Below are 19,959 nucleotides of genomic sequence, written 5' to 3'. Positions count from 1 at the left end.
GCCCCCTGGTCAGCATCATAAATAAGGACCTGAACGAGATGACCCCTCGCCTCCAGTGCATCCTACTTAAACTCAGGAGGTATGACTTCCAACTGGTCTACACCCCGGGTAAGGACCTTATCATTGCGAATGCCCTGTCTAGAGCAGTGAGCACACCGCCCGATTCGGAGGGGTTCGTCTGTCAGGTCGAGGCGCAGGTGGCTTTCACATAGGCAAATCTGCCCGCTGACGATTCCCGTCTGGCCCGTATTCGCCGAGAGACTGCGGCCGACCCCCTTCTACAACGTGTGATGCACCACATGACGGGAGGGTGGCTCAAAGGGCAGTGCCTGCAGTTCTACAATGTCCGGGACGACTTGGCCGTCATTGACGGTGTCCTCCTAAAGCTGGACCGGATTGTGATTCCGCACAGCATGCACAAGCTGGTCCTCGACCAACTACACGAAGGCCACCTGGGGGTTGAGAAGTGCAGACAGATGGCCCAAGAGGCGGTATACTGGTCGGGCATCAGTGATGACATTGCCAATATGGTGCTCAACTGTCCCACCTGCCAAAGGTTTCAGCCGGTGCAACCTCCTGAGACGCTTCTGCCCCATGAGCTGGTGACGTCCCCCTGGGCGAAGGTGGGTGTGGACCTCTTTCACGCGCTCGGCAGGGACTATGTCATCATTGTTGACTACTTTTCCAACTATCCAGAGGTCAAACGCCTGCACGATTTGACATCGTCCGCTGTCATAAGGGCCTGCAAAGACACCTTCGCTCGCCACGGCATTCCGATGACTGTCATGTCGAACAATGGGCCCTGTTTCGCCAGCCAGGAATGGTCGTCCTTTGCTGCCTTGTATGGTTTCACACGCGTGACGTCCAGCCCTCTGCATCCCCAGTCCAATGGAAAGGCGGAGAAGGGCGTTCACATTGTCAAGCGGCTCCTCTGCAAGGCTGCTGCTGCCGGATCGGATTTCTGCCTAGCCCTGCTGGCCTATCGCTCGGCCCCACTAGCCACTGGCCTCTCACCAGCCCAGCTGTTAATGGGTCGCGCCCTCAGGACCACTGTGCCATCCATTCTGGTCCCCACGACCAACCATGCTCCGGTATTACACAGAATGCAACAGCAGCGCGGTCGCCAGAAGAGGGCATATGACACACGGGCAACTGATCTTCCCGCCCTGGCCCCTGGAGACGAAGTCTGCATCCACCTACCAGAAGGTGGCTGGTCAGCACCTGCCGAAGTTCTCCGACGCGTGGCTCCCCGCTCGTTCCTGGTTCGCATGCCTGATGGATCCATTCGTAGGCGTAATCGCCGGGCTCTTCGCCTTCTTCCACGCTCGCTACGGGACCTTACACCGACACCGCGCCCTCCTGATGTTCCTGATATCGACTTCATGGAGCTGCCTCCCACCATGCCCCTTCCGTCTTCGCCCGTGGCCAGGCCCATTCCTCAGCCGGTGGTTCCAGACCCACCCTTGAGGCGGTCAACCCAAGTTCGTCGCCCACCTACTAGACTGGACTTCTGAGACTGTTTGTACATTGAACTCATACTACCACTGTGTTAATATGTTTCTGTTCTTATCGTTACAGGAATTTGTTTTGTCGTTCAACATTTCCCCGTTCTTTGTTTATGGTACAACCTCGTTGTTATGTCGCACCCAACATCGCCCCTTGTATATAGTTTAGCCCCATGTACATGCTGTAAATATTGCACACACACACACATTTAGCTACACTCAGTACACATCTCTATTTATGACCACGTAGGCACATGTTCTTGTAAAAAAGGGGGGATGTCATGATATTCAGGTAAACATCATAGCACATGCATACATACATACTGATGGCAGATCAACGGACCAATCAACACACACAACACGACAGGCAAGAGCATACACAGTACAAAACAGGGAACACAACACTTCCTGGGCACTGGAGCAGGAGACGGCTTATCCACCATGTGCTGAGTGCCACTACAAGATAGAATTAGGAATAGGTCCACAGAATCAAGGGTCATGAACGAACCTCAGTAAACAGTTTACCAGTATAAATAGATGTTTGAAATATAACTGCGTTGTACCATTCGCAACCATGTTGGTTCGTCTGTGTAGCAGAGCACCCAACACTTCATCACTCTCTCTCCCCCACCCGCCTGTCTCTCTCTCTCTCCCTCTCCCCCACCCGCCTGTCACTCTCTCTCCCCCACCCGCCTGTCTCTCTCTCTCCCCCACCCGCCTGTCTCTCTCTCTCCCTCTCCCCCACCCGCCTGTCTCTCTCTCTCCCCACCCGCCTGTCACTCTCTCTCCCCCACCCGCCTGTCTCTCTCTCTCCCCACCCGCCTGTCTCTCCCTCTCCCTCTCCCCCACCCGCCTGTCTCTCTCTCTCCCCACCCGCCTGTCACTCTCTCTCCCCCACCCGCCTGTCTCTCTCTCTCCCCACCCGCCTGTCACTCTCTCTCCCCCACCCGCCTGTCTCTCTCTCTCCCCCACCCGCCTGTCTCTCTCTCTCCCTCTCCCCCACCCGCCTGCCTCTCTCGCTCCCCACCCGCCTGTCACTTTCTCTCCCCCACCCGCCTGTCTCTGCCTCTCTCCCCCACCTGTCCCTCTCCCCCCCCACCTGTCTCTCCCTCTCCCCCCCCCCCCGCCCCCGCCTGTCTCTCTCTCTCCCCCACCCGCCTGTCTCTCTCTCTCCCTCTCCACCACCCGCCTGCCACTCTCTCTCCCCCACCCGCCTGTCTCTCCCTCTCCCCCCCACCCCCGCCTGTCTCTCTCTCTCCCCCACCCGCCTGTCTCTCTCTCTCTCCCTCTCCACCACCCGCCTGCCTCTCTCTCTCCCCACCCGCCTGCCACTCTCTCTCCCCCACCCGCCTGTCTCTCCCTCTTCCCCCCGCCACCTGTCTCTCCCTCTCCCCCCCCCCACCCCCGCCTGTCTCTCTCCCTCTCCACCACCCGCCTGCCCCTCTCTCCCCCACCCGCCTGCCTCTCTCTCTCCCCCACCCGCCTGTCACTCTCTCTCCCCCCCCACCTGTCTCTCCCTCTTCCCCCCCACCTGTCTCTCCCTCTTCCCCCCCACCTGTCTCTCCCTCTTCCCCCCCACCTGTCTCTCCCTCTCCCTCTCCCCCCCCACCCCGCCTGTCTCTCTCTCTCTCCCCCACCATCTGCCTGCCTGACTCTCTTTCCCCACACACTGTCACTCTGTCCCCTCCCGCTATAAACAATCAGTTTAACCCCTTCAGTGGAAGGGCCGAATGGCTTACTCCTGCCCTTATGTTTTATGCTTCTATGATTCGACCTTAGTGACAGTCCTGTCGATGCTGTCACTGAGGGCAGCTGCATAGATGAGGAATGGGTGTTGGAGGGGCGGCGACATCCTTCGGAGATAACACAACGACAGTGCAGGAGCAGGAAGAGAAACGCTGATTCCCTGTCTACATGGATATAGGAATGTTGAATTAGGATGAGGATATGGGACTTGGAAAGGATGGGTAATAGTGAGGGACACATGATGAGCGAGCTGGTGCCATGGACACAGGTAAACAGATGTGAAGTGAAGTATGGGACTGAGACACACCGGGGTGATATTTCTCAGAAAGTGAAAGTGAAACACAGGGTGCACAGCACAGCTTCCTGTCAATGACTTGCAATTGATCACAGTGTTGGTGAGAGCTCGGGCAGAGTGTGAGGGGTGATCACAGCCGGGTCACCCCAGGACCACCTTCCAGTCTCATTGCTGCCAGGCCAGGTTACACCAGGTAACAGACATCAGGGGTTTAAGGGAACACATTCCACTCGCTCTCTGACTCGTGCCCTCTCTCTCTCTCAACCCCCACCTCTCTCTCTCTCAACCCCCGCCTCACTCTCTCTCTCAACCCCCGCCTCTCTCTCTCTCTCTCAACCCCCGCCTCACTCTCTCTCTCAACCCCCGCCTCACTCTCTCTCTCAACCCCTGCCTCTCTCTCTCTCAACCCCCACCTCTCTCTCTCTCAACCCCCGCCTCACTCTCTCTCTCAACCCCCGCCTCTCTCTCTCTCTCTCAACCCCCGCCTCACTCTCTCTCTCAACCCCCGCCTCACTCTCTCTCTCAACCCCCACCTCTCTCTCTCTCGACCCCCACCTCTCTCTCTCTCAACCCCCACCTCTCTCTCTCTCAACCCCCACCTCTCTCTCTCTCAACCCCCACCTCTCTCTCTCTCAACCCCCGCCTCCCTCTCTCTCAACCCCCGCCCCTCTCTCTCTCAACCCCTGCCTCTCTCTCTCTCAACCCCCACCTCTCTCTCTCTCAACCCCCGCCTCCCTCTCTCTCAACCCCCGCCCCTCTCTCTCTCTCAACCCCCGCCTCTCTCTCTCTCGACCCCCGCCTCTCTCTCTCTCAACCCCCGCCTCACTCTCTCTCAACCCCCGCCTCCCTCTCTCTCGACCCCCGCCTCTCTCTCTCTCAACCCCCGCCTCACTCTCTCTCAACCCCAGCCTCTCTCTCTCTCATCCCCAGCCTCTCTCTCTCTCATCCCCCGCCTATCTCTCTCTCAACCCCCGCCTCTCTCTCTCTCAACCCCAGCCTCTCTCTCTCTCATCCCCCGCCTCTCTCTCTCTCAACCCCCGCCTCTCTCTCTCTCAACCCCCGCCTCACTCTCTCTCAACCCCAGCCTCTCTCTCTCTCATCCCCAGCCTCTCTCTCTCTCAACCCCCGCCTCTCTCTCTCTCAACCCCCGCCTCTCTCTCAACCCCCGCCTCTCTCTCAACCCCCGCCTCACTCTCTCTCTCAACCCCAGCCTCTCTCTCAACCCCCACCTCTCTCTCTCAACCCCCGCCTCTCTCTCTCCCCCCGTCTCACTCTCTCTCAACCCCCGCCTCTCTCTCAACCCCCGCCTCTCTCTCTCAACCCCCACCTCTCTCTCTAAACCCCCACCTCACTCTCTCTCTCAACCCCCGCCTCTCTCTCTCTCTCTCAACCCCAGCCTCTCTCTCTCTCAACCCCCGCCTCTCTCTCTCTCAACCCCCGCCTCTCTCTCTCTCAACCCCAGCCTCCCTCTCTCTCAACCCCAGCCTCTCTCTCTCTCAACCCCCGCCTCCCTCTCTCTCTCAACCCCCGCCTCACTCTCTCTCTCAACCCCCGCCTCACTCTCTCTCAATACCCCCGCCTCTCTCTCTCAACCCCTGCCTCTCTCTCAACCCCAGCCTTTCTCTCTCTCAACCCCCGCCTCTCTCTCTCTCTCAAACCCTGCCTCTCTCTCAACCCCTGCCTCTCTCTCAACCCCTGCCTCTCTCTCGCTCAACCCCCGCTCTCTCTCAACCCCTGCCTCTCTCTCAACCCCTGCCTCTCTCTCGCTCAACCCCCGCCTCTCTCTCAACCCCCGCCTCTCTCTCTCTCAACCCCCGCCTCCCTCTCTCTCAACCCCCGCCTCTCTCTCTCTCAACCCCCGCCTCTCTCTCTCTCTCAACCCCAGCCTCCCTCTCTCTCAACCCCCGCCTCTCTCTCTCTCTCAACCCCCGCCTCTCTCTCTCTCTCAACCCCCGCCGCTCTCTCAACCCCCGCCTCTCTCTCTCTCAACCCCAGCCTCCCTCTCTCTCAACCCCCGCCTCTCTCTCTCTCTCAACCCCCGCCTCTCTCTCTCTCAACCCCAGCCTCTCTCTCTCTCAACCCCAGCCTCTCTCTCTCTCAACACCCGCCTCTCTCTCTCTCTCAACCCCCGCCTCTCTCTCTCTCAACCCCCGCCTCTCTCTCTCTCAACCCCCGCCTCTCTCTCTCTCAACCCCCGCCTCTCTCTCAACCCCAGCCTCTCTCTCTCTCAACCCCCGCCTCTCTCTCTCTCAACCCCCGCCTCTCCCCCTCAACCCTCGCCTCTCTCTCTCTCATCCCCCGCCTCTCTCTTTCTCTCAACCCCAGCCTCTCTCTCTCTCAACCCCCGCCTCTCTCTCTCTCAACCCCCACCTCACTCTCTCTCAACCCCCACCTCTCTCTCTCTCAACCCCCGCCTCTCCCCCTCAACCCTCGCCTCTCTCTCTCTCATCCCCCGCCTCTCTCTTTCTCTCAACCCCAGCCTCTCTCTCTCTCAACCCCCGCCTCTCTCTCTCTCAACCCCCACCTCACTCTCTCTCAACCCCAGCCTCCCTCTCTCTCAACCCCAGCCTCTCTCTCTCTCAACCCCAGCCTCCCTCTCTCTCAACCCCCGCCTCACTCTCTTTCTCAACCCCCGCCTCTCTCTCAACCCCCGCCTCTCTCTCAACACCCGCCTCTCTCTCTCTCAACCCCCGCCTCTCTCTCTCTCAACCCCCGCCTCTCTCTCTCTCAACCCCCGCCTCTCTCTCAACCCCCGCCTCACTCTCTCTCTCAACCCCAGCCTCTCTCTCAACCCCCACCTCACTCTCTCTCTCAACCCCCGCCTCTCTCTCTCCCCCCGTCTCACTCTCTCTCAACCCCCGCCTCTCTCTCAACCCCCGCCTCTCTCTCTCAACCCCCACCTCTCTCTCTAAACCCCCACCTCACTCTCTCTCTCAACCCCCGCCTCTCTCTCTCTCTCTCAACCCCAGCCTCTCTCTCTCTCAACCCCCGCCTCTCTCTCTCTCAACCCCCGCCTCTCTCTCTCTCAACCCCAGCCTCCCTCTCTCTCAACCCCAGCCTCTCTCTCTCTCAACCCCCGCCTCACTCTCTCTCTCAACCCCCGCCTCACTCTCTCTCTCAACCCCCGCCTCACTCTCTCTCAATACCCCCGCCTCTCTCTCTCAACCCCTGCCTCTCTCTCAACCCCAGCCTTTCTCTCTGTCAACCCCCGCCTCTCTCTCTCTCTCAAACCCTGCCTCTCTCTCAACCCCTGCCTCTCTCTCAACCCCTGCCTCTCTCTCGCTCAACCCCCGCTCTCTCAACCCCTGCCTCTCTCTCAACCCGTGCCTCTCTCTCGCTCAACCCCCGCCTCTCTCTCAACCCCCGCCTCTCTCTCTCTCAACCCCCGCCTCTCTCTCAACCCCAGCCTCTCTCTCTCTCAACCCCAGCCTCTCTCTCAACCCCCGCCTCCCTCTCTCTCGACCCCCGCCTCTCTCTCTCTCAACCCCCGCCTCACTCTCTCTCAACCCCAGCCTCTCTCTCTCTCATCCCCAGCCTCTCTCTCTCTCATCCCCCGCCTATCTCTCTCTCAACCCCCGCCTCTCTCTCTCTCAACCCCAGCCTCTCTCTCTCTCATCCCCCGCCTCTCTCTCTCTCAACCCCCGCCTCTCTCTCTCTCAACCCCCGCCTCACTCTCTCTCAACCCCAGCCTCTCTCTCTCTCATCCCCAGCCTCTCTCTCTCTCAACCCCCGCCTCTCTCTCTCTCAACCCCCGCCTCTCTCTCAACCCCCGCCTCTCTCTCAACCCCCGCCTCACTCTCTCTCTCAACCCCAGCCTCTCTCTCAACCCCCACCTCACTCTCTCTCTCAACCCCCGCCTCTCTCTCTCCCCCCGTCTCACTCTCTCTCAACCCCCGCCTCTCTCTCAACCCCCGCCTCTCTCTCTCAACCCCCACCTCTCTCTCTAAACCCCCACCTCACTCTCTCTCTCAACCCCCGCCTCTCTCTCTCTCTCTCAACCCCAGCCTCTCTCTCTCTCAACCCCCGCCTCTCTCTCTCTCAACCCCCGCCTCTCTCTCTCTCAACCCCAGCCTCCCTCTCTCTCAACCCCAGCCTCTCTCTCTCTCAACCCCCGCCTCACTCTCTCTCTCAACCCCCGCCTCACTCTCTCTCTCAACCCCCGCCTCACTCTCTCTCAATACCCCCGCCTCTCTCTCTCAACCCCTGCCTCTCTCTCAACCCCAGCCTTTCTCTCTCTCAACCCCCGCCTCTCTCTCTCTCTCAAACCCTGCCTCTCTCTCAACCCCTGCCTCTCTCTCAACCCCTGCCTCTCTCTCGCTCAACCCCCGCTCTCTCTCAACCCCTGCCTCTCTCTCAACCCCTGCCTCTCTCTCGCTCAACCCCCGCCTCTCTCTCAACCCCCGCCTCTCTCTCTCTCAACCCCCGCCTCCCTCTCTCTCAACCCCCGCCTCTCTCTCTCTCAACCCCCGCCACTCTCTCTCTCTCAACCCCAGCCTCCCTCTCTCTCAACCCCCGCCTCTCTCTCTCTCTCAACCCCCGCCTCTCTCTCTCTCTCAACCCCCGCCGCTCTCTCAACCCCCGCCTCTCTCTCTCTCAACCCCAGCCTCCCTCTCTCTCAACCCCCGCCTCTCTCTCTCTCTCAACCCCCGCCTCTCTCTCTCTCAACCCCAGCCTCTCTCTCTCTCTCAACCCCAGCCTCTCTCTCTCTCAACACCCGCCTCTCTCTCTCTCTCAACCCCCGCCTCTCTCTCAACCCCCGCCTCTCTCTCTCTCAACCCCCGCCTCTCTCTCTCTCAACCCCCGCCTCTCTCTCTCTCAACCCCAGCCTCTCTCTCTCTCAACCCCCGCCTCTCTCTCTCTCAACCCCCGCCTCTCCCCCTCAACCCTCGCCTCTCTCTCTCTCATCCCCCGCCTCTCTCTTTCTCTCAACCCCAGCCTCTCTCTCTCTCAACCCCCGCCTCTCTCTCTCTCAACCCCCACCTCACTCTCTCTCAACCCCCACCTCTCTCTCTCTCAACCCCCGCCTCTCCCCCTCAACCCTCGCCTCTCTCTCTCTCATCCCCCGCCTCTCTCTTTCTCTCAACCCCAGCCTCTCTCTCTCTCAACCCCCGCCTCTCTCTCTCTCAACCCCCACCTCACTCTCTCTCAACCCCAGCCTCCCTCTCTCTCAACCCCAGCCTCTCTCTCTCTCAACCCCAGCCTCCCTCTCTCTCAACCCCCGCCTCACTCTCTTTCTCAACCCCCGCCTCTCTCTCAACCCCCGCCTCTCTCTCAACACCCGCCTCTCTCTCTCTCAACCCCCGCCTCTCTCTCTCTCAACCCCCGCCTCTCTCTCTCTCAACCCCCGCCTCTCTCTCAACCCCCGCCTCACTCTCTCTCTCAACCCCAGCCTCTCTCTCAACCCCCACCTCACTCTCTCTCTCAACCCCCGCCTCTCTCTCTCCCCCCGTCTCACTCTCTCTCAACCCCCGCCTCTCTCTCAACCCCCGCCTCTCTCTCTCAACCCCCACCTCTCTCTCTAAACCCCCACCTCACTCTCTCTCTCAACCCCCGCCTCTCTCTCTCTCTCTCAACCCCAGCCTCTCTCTCTCTCAACCCCCGCCTCTCTCTCTCTCAACCCCCGCCTCTCTCTCTCTCAACCCCAGCCTCCCTCTCTCTCAACCCCAGCCTCTCTCTCTCTCAACCCCCGCCTCACTCTCTCTCTCAACCCCCGCCTCACTCTCTCTCTCAACCCCCGCCTCACTCTCTCTCAATACCCCCGCCTCTCTCTCTCAACCCCTGCCTCTCTCTCAACCCCAGCCTTTCTCTCTCTCAACCCCCGCCTCTCTCTCTCTCTCAAACCCTGCCTCTCTCTCAACCCCTGCCTCTCTCTCAACCCCTGCCTCTCTCTCGCTCAACCCCCGCTCTCTCTCAACCCCTGCCTCTCTCTCAACCCCTGCCTCTCTCTCGCTCAACCCCCGCCTCTCTCTCAACCCCCGCCTCTCTCTCTCTCAACCCCCGCCTCTCTCTCAACCCCAGCCTCTCTCTCTCTCAACCCCAGCCTCTCTCTCTCAACCCCCGCCTCACTCTCTCTCTCTACCCCAGCCTCTCTCTCTCTCAACCCCCGCCTCACTCTATCTCTCAACCTCAGCCTCTCTCTCTCTCAACCCCCGCCTCACTCTCTCTCAACCACAGCCTCTCTCTCTCAACCCCCGCCTCACTCTCTCTCAACACCAGCCTCTCTCTCTCTCAACCCCCGCCTCTCTCTCTCTCTCTCAACCCCTGCCTCTCTCTCAACCCCCGCCTCACTCTCTCTCTCAACCCCTGCCTCTCTCTCAACCCCAGCCTCTCTCTCTCAACCCCCGCCTTTCTCTCTCTCAACCCCCGCCTCTCTCTCGCTCAATACCCGCCTCTCTCTCAACCCCTGCCTCTCTCTCAACCCCTGCCTCTCTCTCAACCCCCGCCTCTCTCTGCTCAACCCCCGCCTCTCTCTCAACCCCCGCCTCTCTCTCTCTCAACGCCCACCTCTCTCTCTCAACCCCTGCCTCTCTCTCAACCCCAGCCTCTCTCTCTCAACCCCAGCCTCTCTCTCTCAACCCCCGCCTTTCTCTCTCTCAACTCCCGCCTCTCTCTCGCTCAACACCCGCCTCTCTCTCAACCCCTGCCTCTCTCTCAACCCCTGCCTCTCTCTCAACCCCCGCCTCTCTCTGCTCAACCCCCGCCTCTCTCTCAACCCCCGCCTCTCTCTCAACGCCCACCTCTCTGTCTCAACCCCTGCCTCTCTCTCAACCCCTGCCTCTCTCTCAACCCCAGCCTCTCTCTCTCTCAACCGCAGCCTCCCTCTCTCTCAACCCCCGCCTCACTCTCTTTCTCAACCCCCGCCTCTCTCTCAACCCCCGCCTCTCTCTCAACACCCGCCTCTCTCTCTCTCAACCCCCGCCTCTCTCTCTCTCAACCCCCGCCTCTCTGTCTCTCAACCCCCGCCTCTCTCTCAACCCCCGCCTCACTCTCTCTCTCAACCCCAGCCTCTCTCTCAACCCCCACCTCACTCTCTCTCTCAACCCCCGCCTCTCTCTCTCCCCCCGTCTCACTCTCTCTCAACCCCCGCCTCTCTCTCAACCCCCGCCTCTCTCTCTCAACCCCCACCTCTCTCTCTAAACCCCCACCTCACTCTCTCTCTCAACCCCCGCCTCTCTCTCTCTCTCTCTCAACCCCAGCCTCTCTCTCTCTCAACCCCCGCCTCTCTCTCTCTCAACCCCCGCCTCTCTCTCTCTCAACCCCAGCCTCCCTCTCTCTCAACCCCAGCCTCTCTCTCTCTCAACCCCCGCCTCACTCTCTCTCTCAACCCCCGCCTCACTCTCTCTCTCAACCCCCGCCTCACTCTCTCTCAATACCCCCGCCTCTCTCTCTCAACCCCTGCCTCTCTCTCAACCCCAGCCTTTCTCTCTCTCAACCCCCGCCTCTCTCTCTCTCTCAAACCCTGCCTCTCTCTCAACCCCTGCCTCTCTCTCAACCCCTGCCTCTCTCTCGCTCAACCCCCGCTCTCTCTCAACCCCTGCCTCTCTCTCAACCCGTGCCTCTCTCTCGCTCAACCCCCGCCTCTCTCTCAACCCCCGCCTCTCTCTCTCTCAACCCCCGCCTCTCTCTCAACCCCAGCCTCTCTCTCTCTCAACCCCAGCCTCTCTCTCTCAACCCCCGCCTCCCTCTCTCTCGACCCCCGCCTCTCTCTCTCTCAACCCCCGCCTCACTCTCTCTCAACCCCAGCCTCTCTCTCTCTCATCCCCAGCCTCTCTCTCTCTCATCCCCCGCCTATCTCTCTCTCAACCCCCGCCTCTCTCTCTCTCAACCCCAGCCTCTCTCTCTCTCATCCCCCGCCTCTCTCTCTCTCAACCCCCGCCTCTCTCTCTCTCAACCCCCGCCTCACTCTCTCTCAACCCCAGCCTCTCTCTCTCTCATCCCCAGCCTCTCTCTCTCTCAACCCCCGCCTCTCTCTCTCTCAACCCCCGCCTCTCTCTCAACCCCCGCCTCTCTCTCAACCCCCGCCTCACTCTCTCTCTCAACCCCAGCCTCTCTCTCAACCCCCACCTCACTCTCTCTCTCAACCCCCGCCTCTCTCTCTCCCCCCGTCTCACTCTCTCTCAACCCCCGCCTCTCTCTCAACCCCCGCCTCTCTCTCTCAACCCCCACCTCTCTCTCTAAACCCCCACCTCACTCTCTCTCTCAACCCCCGCCTCTCTCTCTCTCTCTCAACCCCAGCCTCTCTCTCTCTCAACCCCCGCCTCTCTCTCTCTCAACCCCCGCCTCTCTCTCTCTCAACCCCAGCCTCCCTCTCTCTCAACCCCAGCCTCTCTCTCTCTCAACCCCCGCCTCACTCTCTCTCTCAACCCCCGCCTCACTCTCTCTCTCAACCCCCGCCTCACTCTCTCTCAATACCCCCGCCTCTCTCTCTCAACCCCTGCCTCTCTCTCAACCCCAGCCTTTCTCTCTCTCAACCCCCGCCTCTCTCTCTCTCTCAAACCCTGCCTCTCTCTCAACCCCTGCCTCTCTCTCAACCCCTGCCTCTCTCTCGCTCAACCCCCGCTCTCTCTCAACCCCTGCCTCTCTCTCAACCCCTGCCTCTCTCTCGCTCAACCCCCGCCTCTCTCTCAACCCCCGCCTCTCTCTCTCTCAACCCCCGCCTCCCTCTCTCTCAACCCCCGCCTCTCTCTCTCTCAACCCCCGCCTCTCTCTCTCTCTCAACCCCAGCCTCCCTCTCTCTCAACCCCCGCCTCTCTCTCTCTCTCAACCCCCGCCTCTCTCTCTCTCTCAACCCCCGCCGCTCTCTCAACCCCCGCCTCTCTCTCTCTCAACCCCAGCCTCCCTCTCTCTCAACCCCCGCCTCTCTCTCTCTCTCAACCCCCGCCTCTCTCTCTCTCAACCCCAGCCTCTCTCTCTCTCAACCCCAGCCTCTCTCTCTCTCAACACCCGCCTCTCTCTCTCTCTCAACCCCCGCCTCTCTCTCTCTCAACCCCCGCCTCTCTCTCTCTCAACCCCCGCCTCTCTCTCTCTCAACCCCCGCCTCTCTCTCTCTCAACCCCAGCCTCTCTCTCTCTCAACCCCCGCCTCTCTCTCTCTCAACCCCCGCCTCTCCCCCTCAACCCTCGCCTCTCTCTCATCCCCCGCCTCTCTCTTTCTCTCAACCCCAGCCTCTCTCTCTCTCAACCCCCGCCTCTCTCTCTCTCAACCCCCACCTCACTCTCTCTCAACCCCCACCTCTCTCTCTCTCAACCCCCGCCTCTCCCCCTCAACCCTCGCCTCTCTCTCTCTCATCCCCCGCCTCTCTCTTTCTCTCAACCCCAGCCTCTCTCTCTCTCAACCCCCGCCTCTCTCTCTCTCAACCCCCACCTCACTCTCTCTCAACCCCAGCCTCCCTCTCTCTCAACCCCAGCCTCTCTCTCTCTCAACCCCAGCCTCCCTCTCTCTCAACCCCCGCCTCACTCTCTTTCTCAACCCCCGCCTCTCTCTCAACCCCCGCCTCTCTCTCAACACCCGCCTCTCTCTCTCTCAACCCCCGCCTCTCTCTCTCTCAACCCCCGCCTCTCTCTCTCTCAACCCCCGCCTCTCTCTCAACCCCCGCCTCACTCTCTCTCTCAACCCCAGCCTCTCTCTCAACCCCCACCTCACTCTCTCTCTCAACCCCCGCCTCTCTCTCTCCCCCGTCTCACTCTCTCTCAACCCCCGCCTCTCTCTCAACCCCCGCCTCTCTCTCTCAACCCCCACCTCTCTCTCTAAACCCCCACCTCACTCTCTCTCTCAACCCCCGCCTCTCTCTCTCTCTCTCAACCCCAGCCTCTCTCTCTCTCAACCCCCGCCTCTCTCTCTCTCAACCCCCGCCTCTCTCTCTCTCAACCCCAGCCTCCCTCTCTCTCAACCCCAGCCTCTCTCTCTCTCAACCCCCGCCTCACTCTCTCTCTCAACCCCCGCCTCACTCTCTCTCTCAACCCCCGCCTCACTCTCTCTCAATACCCCCGCCTCTCTCTCTCAACCCCTGCCTCTCTCTCAACCCCAGCCTTTCTCTCTCTCAACCCCCGCCTCTCTCTCTCTCTCAAACCCTGCCTCTCTCTCAACCCCTGCCTCTCTCTCAACCCCTGCCTCTCTCTCGCTCAACCCCCGCTCTCTCTCAACCCCTGCCTCTCTCTCAACCCCTGCCTCTCTCTCGCTCAACCCCCGCCTCTCTCTCAACCCCCGCCTCTCTCTCTCTCAACCCCCGCCTCTCTCTCAACCCCAGCCTCTCTCTCTCTCAACCCCAGCCTCTCTCTCTCAACCCCCGCCTCACTCTCTCTCTCTACCCCAGCCTCTCTCTCTCTCAACCCCCGCCTCACTCTATCTCTCAACCTCAGCCTCTCTCTCTCTCAACCCCCGCCTCACTCTCTCTCAACCACAGCCTCTCTCTCTCAACCCCCGCCTCACTCTCTCTCAACACCAGCCTCTCTCTCTCTCAACCCCCGCCTCTCTCTCTCTCTCTCAACCCCTGCCTCTCTCTCAACCCCCGCCTCACTCTCTCTCTCAACCCCTGCCTCTCTCTCAACCCCAGCCTCTCTCTCTCAACCCCCGCCTTTCTCTCTCTCAACCCCCGCCTCTCTCTCGCTCAATACCCGCCTCTCTCTCAACCCCTGCCTCTCTCTCAACCCCTGCCTCTCTCTCAACCCCCGCCTCTCTCTGCTCAACCCCCGCCTCTCTCTCAACCCCCGCCTCTCTCTCTCTCAACGCCCACCTCTCTCTCTCAACCCCTGCCTCTCTCTCAACCCCAGCCTCTCTCTCTCAACCCCAGCCTCTCTCTCTCAACCCCCGCCTTTCTCTCTCTCAACTCCCGCCTCTCTCTCGCTCAACACCCGCCTCTCTCTGAACCCCTGCCTCTCTCTCAACCCCTGCCTCTCTCTCAACCCCCGCCTCTCTCTGCTCAACCCCCGCCTCTCTCTCAACCCCCGCCTCTCTCTCAACGCCCACCTCTCTGTCTCAACCCCTGCCTCTCTCTCAACCCCTGCCTCTCTCTCAACCCCAGCCTCTCTCTCTCTCAACCCCTGCCTCACTCTCTCTCAACCCCCGCCTCTCTCTCAACCCCAGCCTCTCTCTCTCTCTCAACCCCCGCCTCTCTCTCTCACTCAACCCCAGCCTTTCTCTCTGTCTCAACCCCAGCCTCTCTCTCTCTCTCAACCCCAGCCTTTCTCTCTCTCTCAACCCCAGCCTCTCTCTCTCTCAACCCCCGCCTCTCTCTCTCTCAACCCCTGCCTCTCTCTCTCTCAACCCTCGCCTCTCTCTCAACCCCAGCCTCTCTCTCTCTCAACCCCAGCCTCTCTCTCTCAACCCCCGCCTCACTCTCTCTCTCTACCCCAGCCTCTCTCTCTCTCAACCCCCGCCTCACTCTATCTCTCAACCTCAGCCTCTCTCTCTCTCAACCCCCGCCTCACTCTCTCTCAACCACAGCCTCTCTCTCTCAACCCCCGCCTCACTCTCTCTCAACACCAGCCTCTCTCTCTCTCAACCCCCGCCTCTCTCTCTCTCTCTCAACCCCTGCCTCTCTCTCAACCCCCGCCTCACTCTCTCTCTCAACCCCTGCCTCTCTCTCAACCCCAGCCTCTCTCTCTCAACCCCCGCCTTTCTCTCTCTCAACCCCCGCCTCTCTCTCGCTCAATACCCGCCTCTCTCTCAACCCCTGCCTCTCTCTCAACCCCTGCCTCTCTCTCAACCCCCGCCTCTCTCTGCTCAACCCCCGCCTCTCTCTCAACCCCCGCCTCTCTCTCTCTCAACGCCCACCTCTCTCTCTCAACCCCTGCCTCTCTCTCAACCCCAGCCTCTCTCTCTCAACCCCAGCCTCTCTCTCTCAACCCCCGCCTTTCTCTCTCTCAACTCCCGCCTCTCTCTCGCTCAACACCCGCCTCTCTCTCAACCCCTGCCTCTCTCTCAACCCCTGCCTCTCTCTCAACCCCCGCCTCTCTCTGCTCAACCCCCGCCTCTCTCTCAACCCCCGCCTCTCTCTCAACGCCCACCTCTCTGTCTCAACCCCTGCCTCTCTCTCAACCCCTGCCTCTCTCTCAACCCCAGCCTCTCTCTCTCTCAACCCCTGCCTCACTCTCTCTCAACCCCGGCCTCTCTCTCAACCCCAGCCTCTCTCTCTCTCTCAACCCCCGCCTCTCTCTCTCACTCAACCCCAGCCTTTCTCTCTGTCTCAACCCCAGCCTCTCTCTCTCTCTCAACCCCAGCCTTTCTCTCTCTCTCAACCCCAGCCTCTCTCTCTCTCAACCCCCGCCTCTCTCTCTCTCAACCCCTGCCTCTCTCTCTCTCAACCCTCGCCTCTCTCTCAACCCCCGCCTCACTCTCTCTCAACCCCAGCCTCTCTCTCTCTCAACCCCCGCCTCTCTCTCACTCAACCCCAGCCTCTTTCTCTCTCAACCCCAGCCTCTCTCTCTCTCAACCCCCGCCTCTCTCTCTCTCAACCCCAGCCTCTCTCTCTCTCAACCCCCGCCTCTCTCTCTCTCAACCCCAGCCTCTCTCTCTCTCAACCCCCGCCTCTCTCTCTCTCAACCCCAGCCTTTCTCTCTCTCTCAACCCCTGCCTGTCTCTCTCTCTCAACCCCTGCCTCTCTCTCTCTCAACCCTCGCCTCTCTCTCAACCCCCGCCTCACTCTCTCTCAACCCCCGCCTCACTCTCTCTCAACCCCCGCCTCTCTCTCTCTCAACCCCCGCCTCTCTCTCTCTCAACCCCCGCCTCACTCTCTCTCTCAACCCCTGCCTCTCTCTCTCTCAACCCTTGCCTCTCTCTCAACCCCTGCCTCACTGTCTCTCTCTCAACCCCCGCCTCTCTCTCAACCCCCGCCTCACTCTCTCTCAACCCCAGCCTCCCTCTCTCTCAACCCCTGCCTCACTCTCTCTCAACCCCCGCCTCACTCTCTCTCAACCCCCGCCTCACTCTCTCTTAACTCCAGCCTCCCTCTCCCTCAACCCCCGGCTCTCTCTCTCTCAACCCCCGCCTCACTCTCTCTCAACCCCCGCCTCACTCTCTCTCAACCCCAACCTGTCACTCTCTCAACCCCCGCCTCACTCTCATCCCCCGCCTCTCTCTCTCAACCCCATCTCTCTCTCTCAACCCCCGCCTCTCTCTCTCTCTCTCTCAACCCCAGCCTCTCTCTCTCTCTCTCAACCCTCGCCTCTCTCTCTCTCAACCCCAGCCTCCCTCTCTCTCAACCCCTGCCTCTCTCTCAGCCCCCGCCTCTCTCTCTCTCAACCCCGCCTCTCTCTCTCTCAACCCCGCCTCCCTCTCAACCCCCGCCTCTCTCTCTCTCAACCCACGTCTCTCTCTCTCAACCCCCGCCTCACTCTCTCTCAACCCCCGCCTCCCTCTCTCTCAACCCCCGCCTCCCTCTCTCTCTCAATCCCCGTCTCTCTCTCAACCCCCGCCTCTCTCTCTCTCAACCCCCGCCTCTCTCTCTCAACCCCCGCCTCACTCTCTCTCTCAACCCCCGCCTCACTCTCTCTCAACCCCAACCTCTCGCTCTCTCAACACCCGCCTCACTATCTCTCAACCCCAGCCTCTCTCTCTCTCAACCCCCGTCTCTCTCTCAACCCCGCCTCACTCTCTCTCTCAACCCCCGCCTCACTCTCTCTCAACCCCAACCTCTCGCTCTCTCAACCCCCGCCTCTCTCTCTCAACCCCCGCCTCACTCTCTCTCTCAACCCCCGCCTCACTCTCTCTCTCAACCCCCGCCTCACTCTCTCTCAACCCCAACCTCTCGCTCTCTCAACCCCCGCCTCCCTCTCTCTCTCAACCCCCGTCTCTCTCTCAACCCCCGCCTCTCTTTCTCTCAACCCCGCCTCTCTCTCTCAACCCCCGCCTCACTCTCTCTCTCAACCCCCGCCTCACTCTCTCTCAACCCCAACCTCTCGCTCTCTCAACCCCCGCCTCTCTCTCTCTCAACCCCCGCCTCTCTCTCAGCCCCCGCCTCTCTCTCTCAACCCCATCTCTCTCTCTCAACCCCCGCCTCTCTCTCTCTCAACCCCCGCCTCTCTCTCGCTCAACCCCCGCCTCTCTCGCAACCCCCGCCTCTCTCTCAAACCCCGCCTCTCTCTCTCAACACCTGCCTCTCTCTCTCTCTCTCAACACGCGCCTCTCTCTCAACCCCGCCTCTCTCTCTCAAATCCTGCCTCTCTCTCAAACCCCGCCTCTCTCTCAACCCCACCTCTCGCTCAACCCCTGCCTCTCTCTCAACCGCCGCCTCTCTCTCTCTTTCAACCCCCGCCTCTCTCTCGATCTCTCTCAACCCCTGCCTCTCTCTTTCTCTCAACCCCCGCCTCTCTCTCAATCCCGCCACTCTCTCTCTCTCTCTCTCAACCCCCGCCTCTCTCTCTCTCTCTCAACCCCCGCCTCTCTCTCTCTCTCTCAACCCCCGCCTCTCTCTCTGTCAACCCTCGCCTCTCTCTCTGTCAACCCCCGCCTCTCTCTCAACCCCGCCACTCTCTCTCTCTATCTCTCTCAACCCCCGCCTCTCTCTCTCAACCCCCGCCTCCCTCTCAACCCCCGCCTCCCTCTCAACCCCAGCCTCTCTCTCTCTCAACCCCTGCCTCTCTCTCTCTCAACCCCCGCCTCTCTCTCAACCCTCGCCTCACTCTCTCTCAACCCCCGCCTCTCTCTCAACCCCCGCCTCTCTCTCTCAACCCCAGCCTCACTCTCTCTCAACCCCAGCCTCTCTCTCAACCCCCGCCTCTCTCTCTCAACACCAGCCTCCCTCTCTCTCAACCCCAGCCTCTCACCCCCGCCTCACTCTCTCTCAACCCCTGCCTCTCTCTCTCTCTCAACCCCTGCCTCTCAGCCCCCGCCTCACTCTCTCTCTCAACCCCTGCCTCTCTCTCTCTCAACCCCTGCCTCTCTCAACCCTCGCCTCTCTCTCTCTCAACCCCCGCCTCACTCTCAACCCTCGCCTCTCTCTCTCAACCCCCGTCTCTCTCTCTCAACCCCCGCCTCTCTCTCATCACCCGCCTCTGTCTCTCTCAACCCCCGCCTTTCTCTCTCTCAACCCCCGCCTCTGTCTCGCTCAACCCCCGCCTCTCTCTCAACCCCCGCCTCTCTCACTCTCAACCCCCACCTCTCTCTCTCTCTCAACCCCTGCCTCACTCTCTCTCAACCCCCGCCTCTCTCTCTCTCAACCCCAGCCTTTCTCTCTCTCTCAACCCCAGCCTCTCTCTCTCTCAACCCCCGCCTCTCTCTCTCTCTCAACCCCAGCCTTTCTCTCTCTCAATCCCAGCCTCTCTCTCTCTCAACCCCCGCCTCTCTCTCTCTCTCAACCCCTGCCTCTCTCTCTCTCAACCCTCGCCTCTCTCTCAACCCCCGGCTCACTCTCTCTCAACCCCAGCCTCTCTCTCTCTCAACCCCCGCCTCACTCTCTCTCAACCCCTGCCTCTCTCTCTCTCAACCCTCGCCTCTCTCTCAACCTCCGCCTCACTCTCTCTCTCGACCCTCGCCTCTCTCTCTCTCAACCCCCGCCTCTCTCTCTCTCAACCCCCACCTCTCTCTCAACCCCCGCCTCCCTCTCTCTCAACCCCTGCCTCTCTCTCAACCCCCGCCTCCCTCTCTCTCAACCCCCGCCTCTCTCTCAACCCCCGCCTCACTCTCTCTCAACCCCCGCCTCACTCTCTCTCAACCCCCGCCTCCCTCTCTCTCAACCCCTGCCTCACTCTCTCTCAACCCCCGCCTCACTCTCTCTCAACCCCCGACTCTCTCTCTCTCAACCCCCGCCTCACTCTTTCTCAACCCCAACCTCTCGCTCTCTCAACCCCCGCCTCACTCTCTCTCTCAACCCCAGCCTCCCTCTCTCTCAACCCCCGCCTCTCTCTCTCAACCCCCGCGTCACTCTCTCTCTCAACCCCAGCCTCTCTCTCTCTCAACCCCGCCTCTCTCTCAACCCCCGCCTCACTCTCTCTCTCAACCCCAGCCTCTCTCTCTCTCAACCCCGCCTCTCTCTCTCTCAACCCCGCCTCTCTCTCAACACCGCCTCTCTCTCTCTCAACCCCCGCCTCTCTCTCTCTCAACCCCCGTCTCTCTCTCAACCCCCGCCTCTCTCTCTCTCAACCCCCGCCTCTCTCTCAACCCCCGCCTCACTCTCTTTCTCAACCCCCGCCTCACTCTCTCTCAACCCCAACCTCTCGCTCACTCAACCCCCGCCTCACTCTCTCTCTCAACCCCAACCTCTCGCTCTCTCAACACCCGCCTCACTCTCTCTCAACCCCAGCCTCCCTCTCCCTTTCAACCCCCGCCTCTCTCTCTCTCAACCCCCGCCTCTCTCTCATCCCCCGCCTCTCTCTCTCAACCCCATCTCTCTCTCTCAACCCCTGCCTCTCTCTCTCTCTCTCAACCCCAGCCTCTCGCTCGCTCAACCCCCGCCTCTCTCGCACCCCCCGCCTCTCT

General features: G+C 61.1%; 1 protein-coding gene across 1 annotated transcript in view; it reads left to right on the top strand.

Annotated features, from left to right (window-relative positions):
• The first annotated feature begins 3,647 nt into the window (after nucleotides 1–3,647).
• The window catches only part of LOC140396639 (uncharacterized), a 98,427-nt gene continuing 82,115 nt past the window's right edge, over nucleotides 3,648–19,959 (top strand). Inside the window, exon 1 of the mRNA XM_072485433.1 lies at nucleotides 3,648–3,739. The gene's annotated coding sequence lies outside the window, so the exon portion shown is untranslated. The remainder of the gene's footprint in view (nucleotides 3,740–19,959) is intronic.

The sequence above is a fragment of the Scyliorhinus torazame genome, chromosome 19 (assembly GCF_047496885.1).
Source record: "Scyliorhinus torazame isolate Kashiwa2021f chromosome 19, sScyTor2.1, whole genome shotgun sequence".
In the NCBI taxonomy this organism is placed as follows: Eukaryota; Metazoa; Chordata; class Chondrichthyes; order Carcharhiniformes; family Scyliorhinidae; genus Scyliorhinus; species Scyliorhinus torazame.
The sequence above is the reverse complement of the archived record's forward strand: the minus strand, read 5'-3'. Positions and strand labels throughout refer to the sequence as shown.